General features: G+C 40.6%; 1 pseudogene; it reads right to left on the bottom strand.

The window, feature by feature from the left end:
* Positions 1 to 645: 645 nt before the first annotated feature.
* Positions 646 to 6,741, bottom strand: LOC123138753 (uncharacterized; annotated as a pseudogene).
* Positions 6,742 to 7,564: the final 823 nt, after the last annotated feature.

The following is a 7,564-nucleotide window of genomic DNA, read 5'->3' as shown; positions in this document are numbered from 1 at the left end:
CTTGTATGTTTTCTTGGTCCGGTTTCCCTCATAATCGGGTCAATTTGTTTAGGTTTTCGATTGGCTTTTCCTTGTAAACTAGCTCATGGTTTTTGACCCAGTTTCCCTCATGACCTGGTTCAATTTCTTTTGAACTCAGGTCAATATTTAGATGCGGAACCCCCCCCCCCCCTCCCCAGCCAAGATTATTGGATGGGGAATTTCTGTGGAAGTGGACAACGAGGGAGGTGTTTGATAAGATTTTTAGTACAAATTCCGTCAAAAAAAGATTTTTAGTACAAAGAAGAAGCCCACTAGTACGACGATGAGACTACAGGACTTGTTCCATCGCAATATCTACCCTACGGAATAGTTTACTAGACATACACTTTCAGCTATTCAGAAGAAAAACTTCATATGACTATCCAGAAAAATACATAATAACCTCATTAATCACCAAATATGAAGATACATGTAGCAATGCGGGTTGGAACATACTAGTGCTGGCAAACATCCTATCAGGAGACTAAATGAAATGTCATATGCATCATTGTACACATCAGGAATTATGTTCTATGGATATTGGGAGTAATTGGCCTAATCGGAAATAGAAACAAGAATCCATGTCCTGGTGTCTTCCTTGTACTTCTGAATACACGAAATCATTCAGAATGTTTCTTGGGACAACGCTGCAATTTCATCAATGAAATAGTTGGGAGGCATGCTACCCAACCCATTTTCGAATCTTGAGTAATATGTGGAGCTAGAGCCATAGAAGCCTTCTGATCTTTCAAAACCAGGAAGATTATTCCCGGACCTTCTATGCCACAAATGACCTGGAGCAGAACCGCTAGGTGGCCTCAAGTGTTGTGAACTTGCAATAACATAGTTAGTTTCAAGCCATTCACTAAACATCCAATGTTGTTGGTCAGGAGGAATACCATTGTTGTTTCCATGATCTGTTAAGGGCCTGAAGTATTCTAGTGCAAAATTGGGAGCGCGGTGGGTAATGAAGCCTTGACCTCTTGCACAGGGAGGAAGCTGATGAAAGACGCCTTGACATTCTGGGGCATGAGGATGTAACCCTTGACCTGATAGTCCAATAGGAGGATGCCGAGCATGGAAGTCGTGACGTAGTAGTCCAAGAGGAGGATAAGGACAATATGAGCCTTGCTCTGCTAGTACCAGGGGAGGACGCCGAAAGTATAGGCCATCATCTACTGGTGCACGAAGAGGATGAACCGGGTATGATTGCTTATCTGAAAGAAGAGGATGATGTCCATGATCAGTAAGTACTGGAGGAGGACATCGAGAGAACAAGACTTCCATGCATGTGGACTAATAGGTAATACAAGCTTACCACATATCACCTCTTGTGATTCCAACCGAGTGCCCCCGATTTCTTGTATTGTCGCAGTACTTACCTCTCCCTTGCGTACTGGTGATTTTCGGTCCCGTACAACAAAACCGATTAATGAGTCTTGGTTTGTATCGATTGTTGATGCGCCTTTCCAGAAACCATATTTTGCAAGGACTGTTATTATGTCCTTGTGTCCAGGACATACATAAATATATGAACCATCTTCTGTTGTTGCTAAACCAATTCTTTTGTTCACTTTTAACATCTTTGCAACCTGCATCAGTGTCATAAAATAGCTTAAGCATAATATTCTGAATGTCCATACCTTCTAAAGACTAGAAATAAAAAATCAAGTGTCAATTTTACCTGTTTCATTCCCTCTAAGCCATTTTTCGAAGACTCAACATTCAACAACAGGGAAATCACCTAATAGGATATTGGTTGCAAGTAAAAATCAGTTTTGGTTTATTTCTGTGATATTGCAGTAACTATTAAAACTTATGATGAAAGCAAACTGACGCTGCAAAACACATAGTTATCGAGGTATATCAAATACAATTTCAAACTCATTTCAGCACAAAAGTAAATAATCCTAAAACGGGAGAATGTCAAATCATAAGAACAAGGATGAATCATCTATAATGTAAGAAAATGATCTTACCATTATTGCCCGATTTTGAGAGTGACGAAGATCCTTGAGGAATTTTTTAAAAACCCCCCATTTCACTCTTCCTTCGATTTCTATGGTTTTCGGCCAAAAAATATCTTGAATTTTTTCCCCACTGCAAAGAGATCACATGGAAATCTATAATCAAAAACAACATGATTTGAACGTCCACCATTTACAACAACTAAATACTTGTTTTTAATCTAAGAAACAAATATAATCCTACTTTATGATTACAGTGGAAAAAAAACATTATATACTCCCCCGTTTTTATTAAGTCCACGTATTAGCTTTGGTCAAAGTCAAGCTTTGTGAACTTTGACCAAGTTTATAAACAAAAATATTAACATATACAATAACCAATCAATACAATTAAAATATTATTGAATGTACTTTCACATCATATAGATTTGTTATGGTAAATATTTATATTATTTTCTATAAACTTGGTCAAACTTTATGAAGTTTGACTTCAATCAACTCTAATATGCAGAATAAATAAAAACAGAGGGAGTACATCACATTATCATTAAATCTGGTCAATTCAAGGCATGCATGTGTTGTCGTGCAAAGACAAATTATATTAGTTCTAACTTGTAAAAAGCAATCAAAGCTCCATACAACAAGAATAGAATCATATGTAGTGGTGATGTTGCAACAATGAAATGTTTGAATCCCGAAATAATTAACATGTTAATACCCTCTATAATTCATACAATAATATGATGAAATACTCGTTTTGTTGGAGTTTGACTTGTTTTGACCTCATTGGCCTCTCGCTGTCAAATTCTTTTTGGACAATATGCCCCACTAATTAGTACCAATAGAAAATGTATGTGCTTTCCCTTACTATTATGAAAATTGATGCCTAAAGGACCAAGACCATCTCACGTCCTACAGTTTAACTTCAAGGCTTCAACACCTATAATGCAAAGAAATGGAGATTTGACTGGATTGAGTATAGAAACAGTTACATAACTTAGAAACATGGTGCAAACATGGTGCAACTCCTAGTAAGGATATATGTTGGGTTGAGTGTATGTGTGGGGTGTGCATATGGGTTTGGCCCAAAGGCCCACCCTTGTGAATATCTACTCATACTTGTAGGTTATAGTTAAAGAGCAAGAGAGTGTTACAGATTTTTTTTCTCCAAGAGACAACATGGTATAACACCCAGGTTACAACTAAAGCCATTGCTAGCGGCGAGAGGAAAGGTGGTGCTCGTGGCTATGGGTGAAGAGAGGTTTTGTCGCTAATGGATCTCTTGGAGTGAGGAGAAAATCGCATGGGAGAAGCTACAGCAGAGCCGTAGCCTTTAGCAGATAGGAAATGGTCTGGAGCAGGGGGAGAGAACCATTGCTGGTGGTGGACCAGGCCTGAGAGAAGAGGTGCCTACGGCCAGGAGTGTGGGGTAGCGCAGCAAATTGGCATTGAAGCCTGTGGCATGCAACTTGGGACCGGGGCCCCTCCTTGTGGCTCGTGCAGGAACTGTAGGTCATGGGTGCTAGGGGTAGCAGCAGGAGGCGTACATGTGGCTGCTCCAAATCAAAAGCTCATCCGAGATGACGACGGATAGTGCGTGCAAGTAGAAGGACCTGTAGGTCTACGGTGTTGGTCCTTGGTGGTGAAAGGAGAGATTGGTGAGGTCCGTACGGCTACTATCACTTGGAGGTAGCGGTGTTGGTGTAGTGAGTACTATAGCAAGAAGCAGAGAAGATCTTTGTTGCCTAAATTTGTTTGTGGGCTGCTGATGCTGCTGTCTTAGAGTGGAGAGAAGTAGATGTTTTTTTGCTGGTTGCGGAAAGAAGGCAAAGCGGAACATCTTGTAGGAGGTGTGGATGGTGTTTGTGACAGGTAACAGTGTGGTGGATTTAGGGCCTTGGTGCGCTAGTTGCATTGTACCTGGTTCTAGTTGTTGATTGTTGTTGCTCAAGTAAGCTAACAGTCAATATCCGATTGAGCGGAAGAGAGGAGGCATAGTCGCTTGCTCTTGGTGCTTTCTAGTGACACTGAACCATGGGGGGAAATCAACGAAATGAGAAGCTACTTCAAAAACACACAAAAAAGCTCAGAGAATCTCCAACAACGGCCCTATAATAGGGCACAAAAAAGTAGTTGGAGTAAAATTTGGGACACCAAAATGTGAATTTTAGGGCACCAGAAAATGCTCATCAACTATAGCAGCCCTAAAATTGGTGCCCCAAAAATACCGTGGATGTCGTTTTGTGCTCGTCCTATTTTAGGGCACTTGTTGGAGCAGCATTTTTGGCATAAAGTGATGTAAAACAGCCATTTTATTGTGGTCCCACGTGGTCCCCCATTTGAAGCAAATTTTGCGGTAGCAACCAAAGTGTTTTATATTTGTAGAATATGGCCGCTGGCCACCGTCGTTGTAGGGAAAGAATTCGCCTGAAGTGTCATAGAAAGGTTAGTGCCTCTGCGCATACTATTGCGCGTGTTTTGTGGCCAGGACGCTATCGGAGATGTAGAGGAGGCTCGCAGGAGGAATTGAGTGGGGTTTTGCCGGAATCAACAATCCAGTCGCGCTGGAGTCACTGGAAAGAGGTGAAGGAGACGGGCAGGGGACCTGCAGGCCTCACATCATGGAAGGGATGTACAGCGAGAGCGCCGATGATGTGCTGACATAGTTCCACACCAGGGCACCATCGTCTTGCTCTGATCCCTCATGGCGGTTGTGCCCTGTTAAGAAGGAGGAGGTTGCAGGCTGCCATCACTCCCGTGGCATGAGCCTCTCGCCGTGGAGGTCAAGGTGGATAGACACGATGACAAGGTGGAATAGTGGAGTATACATTGATGATTTTTAAATTTTAGGATCTGCTTTTGATCTGTCATTGATGATTTTAAAATTATATATAAAGTTCACGAATGGCTCTTGATCCATCCTACATGTGCTTGAGTAAGCATGATGCGGTATGTTTTATTCTTCAGATCTGATAGTTGATTACGAAGAGGAAGGGTCCCTTAAAGAATGATGAGACACTCTTTCAGAGGTGGTGTCAATGGCGTTCAATTTATGAATTAGGAATTCTCTCTTCAGAAGGGGCCCCTAAACAAAGCCATTGAGCGGATACATGCTCCAAGCATTAGTAAATTCATTGTGGACCAATTGGTAGTCAGATCACTGTAAGTGGCACAACATACAAGTTCATGTTTATAATTCAAACATTATCTAAATGGCTGCATACCTTTGTGCATATATGACTAAATGGCATATTGCTTCTTCAGTCTCATTTGAGTATATAAGGCGTGCATGCAATTTTAATAAGGATCTCTTTTTTCTCTCATTTATTTGTTGTCTTTTGAGACTGGATATTTTTTCACTCATACCCAAGACACTAATAGAAGGAACCCAAGTCAATTTAGTAGCAGCTATTGTGGCTAATAGTTCAGCGGGAATTTTTTTTTGCTCAGTGTTCCATGATATTGAAGCTACTATTGTAACAAACTGAAAGATGTTTCAAACATTCTCCTGCACTGGTGCGGTTCAATTAAAGGAGCCATGCGGTGGCCGAGATTATCTTCTTGGGATTGACCACCTTCAGATATATTTGTGATAGGGTGGACACCAGGATCACTATCGGTGAGGGTGAAAAGGAGGATAAGAAGTGACACGGATGGGGCGCCATATTGAAATAGAGGATGGAGACATGTGGGAGTCTTGAGCCATGCTTACTGGGCTAGGGCATGTGATTTTTCTTTCTCCCGTTGCAAAGCATAAGAATGTTGCTAGTAGAATTAAATCACATAAGCTTAGGAAATCAAGTCATAGTTTGTCTAACTAAGGGCTTGGGACTCGTGGAATATAATTTAGCTTGTAACAAGATGGTAATGATAGATATTTATCACCCATTTGATGGGGAGTATTGGTTATTTTTTGGAGAAATAGAGGGGGGGGGGGGTTGATTCTATGCGTGGGGTGTGTGTACGGGTTTCTACCAAATTAAAGGCTTACTCTTATGTATATACGGTCATACTTGCAGGGTGTAGTTACACAATCCATGATGTTCAAATTAATTTGGTTGTAAACCATATTATGTGTGTATGTATTTTAATAGCTATAACTATTTCAAGTAATTCAAAGCAACATGGAAAATGGTGCCTAAGGAAAAAAATCCCTATTTGAACATCACATTAGTGGTTTTTGCATCGAGGAATTATGAGGAAACATTGATTAAGACCATTCTTTATATGACATATCAAATATTGCACATGAACTAATTGTTCTAAAAATCATCATTAGTTTAATACGAACTGCAGCTAATAATGGGCCATCTCCAAAGAAGACTGGAACTAGAAGCCATGTAGTAATAAATTCAAAAGGCTAAAATTGGTTGACACAAACTTAATGTTCACCGTGGTTCAAATACTACTTTATCAACCAAAATTAACATTTGTCCTAACTCATCAAAATACACCTACATTAGAGCAAAACACCAATTTGGTAAGCCAAAACACCAACAACTTTTACATGTATAGGGTTGTCTGTTATCAAAACAAAATCCACTACTTCTCTAAAGACACAACAATGAAAACATTATACTAAATCAATAATAAGAATGATGTCAAAACATATCATTTGAAAGCATAACCAAGGTACTTATTTACCTTCTAAAAAAGGCGAGAACAGGCACCTGGTAGTCTGAAGTCTGATCACACCACCCCCTAGATTTGTACAGGCAGAGGGAGATACAGAACCAATGACAGACTTCATATCATCATCTGAAAAATGAGATGACAGTACATTAGAAATATAATGTGTTGTTTTACATCCATGTAAATCATGTTACTTTATATATGTAATCCTCCTACAACATTCTATTTTGCAGACAATTGTACAGGCCTTAGTTACCTATACAACTTCCGAGAGAAGCATCTGCGAGCTGATGTTGTGTTCCACGATACATATTTTTTGATATTTTATTTTTCTACCGGAGATACAAGTTAAAGCTGGAGAAGAATCTGTGTACGGGCCTCGGGTTCTACGATGAATTTGTTTGTGGGAGAGAGCACTATGCATTCAGCGATAAGAATAAATGATTGTGCCTTTCATAAAAAACAAAAACAAAATAGCGTGCTAAGAGAAATAGGAGGGGCCTCCTCCAGATACTATACACGCTATCTACAAAGAGTGAAATGCATAAAACCACCATATTGACGTCTAGGTTTGCAGAAAACACCGGTTTACAAACTTCTGTCAGAAACCACTAGTTCTCGGCCTAATCTTTTGCAAAAAACAATAGTTGGCGGGTTTGGCTCATTTGACGATGATTATGACAGATGGAGCCCACCCTTTCCTTATGTGGGTAACTATCTACAATAAACAATGCTAGAGGGGTCTTTTTGCAAAAAACACCGCCCTTCTCGAAAAAAAGATTTGCCTTAAAAGCGTTAACCACCCAGACCAGCAGACCTGGCTAAACAGGCCGGCCCGGCACGGCACGACACGACTTGTGCTAATCGTGCCTAGCCCGGCACGGCCCGTCGTGGCACGTTTAATAGCCGGGCCGTGCCGTGTCGGCCCACGGGCGCTGCTCCTT

This window comes from Triticum aestivum, chromosome 6B (assembly GCF_018294505.1).
Source record: "Triticum aestivum cultivar Chinese Spring chromosome 6B, IWGSC CS RefSeq v2.1, whole genome shotgun sequence".
Taxonomy (NCBI): Eukaryota; Viridiplantae; Streptophyta; class Magnoliopsida; order Poales; family Poaceae; genus Triticum; species Triticum aestivum.
Note: the sequence above shows the minus strand (reverse complement) of the source record. Positions and strands in the feature narration are given on the sequence as shown.